We start from the raw sequence: 994 nt of genomic DNA, 5'->3' as shown, positions 1-994 counted from the left end.
AACTAGTTAATAGTGAGAATTGGTCCCTATACCAAAGTGTTACCAGAGATTTTAAGGTAAAGAGGCTAAATTTATGAAGCTTTTATAGCTTATTTGACATACATGATTGCAAAGTAGTCTTGATAAACTCTTTTGGAGATATCAACGTTTCCCCATTCAAGTAGACAGCAGTCATATTTAAATGACTATTTAACTTAATAACACATAGCTGCTAAGATGGAGTGAACTAACTTGCCTTAAAGGGTCTTTGACAGCAGCGACTGTTAGAAACATGACAAATATGAACAAACAAGCACATGAGCAATGGTGCAATGCAGCAACTACAAATGGGAGCTCAGTGTAACATAGTCTACATTGAGTTCCACTGTCTTCATGCACTTTGTAGTGCTCTACAAAGCACATGACGACGGAGAATATCCCACAAAAGTCCTTTAATGATAAATCCACAAGAAATAAACACTAGAAATCCCAGGAGCAGGCAGAGCACAACGCAAATGTAAAACAAACAATACAAATAACCGGCAAAGGAGCTGAACAAAGCACGGAGTGTAAATACAAAAGCAAGCGAGGGACTAATGACTAAATTAATGGAACGCAGAATAACATAATTAAGACAACTCAGGAAAACTAACAGTCGTAACACTCAAATGACCCACGTTCTGGTTCAGTAGGATACAACAGATGAGTGTAAATGCCTACTAGAAATCAACAGTGATGTGACTTGTCAACATCAAGTGATTAAATTGCGGTCAAGCCTCTTTCACACATCCCACACCTGCAATATGTAAGCAGCATGCATTTATTTTTGAGCCTATACTTATATCCTTACATCATTCACACTGTGTGCATGAGCAGAGCAGTGCAGTGTAACAGAAGCGTAGCTGGATTTGTTTTTACAATGAATTCATGCTCTATAAACATATTTAAGTCTTTTGCAGAATAAACTTTTATGAAGAATAATAAAATATTGGTGTGAATTGCATAGCCATCGTTT

The sequence above is a fragment of the Sinocyclocheilus grahami genome, unplaced genomic scaffold (assembly GCF_001515645.1).
Source record: "Sinocyclocheilus grahami isolate Dianchi unplaced genomic scaffold, SAMN03320097.WGS_v1.1 scaffold663.1, whole genome shotgun sequence".
Taxonomy (NCBI): domain Eukaryota; kingdom Metazoa; phylum Chordata; class Actinopteri; order Cypriniformes; family Cyprinidae; genus Sinocyclocheilus; species Sinocyclocheilus grahami.
This window is presented reverse-complemented; position numbering follows the sequence as displayed.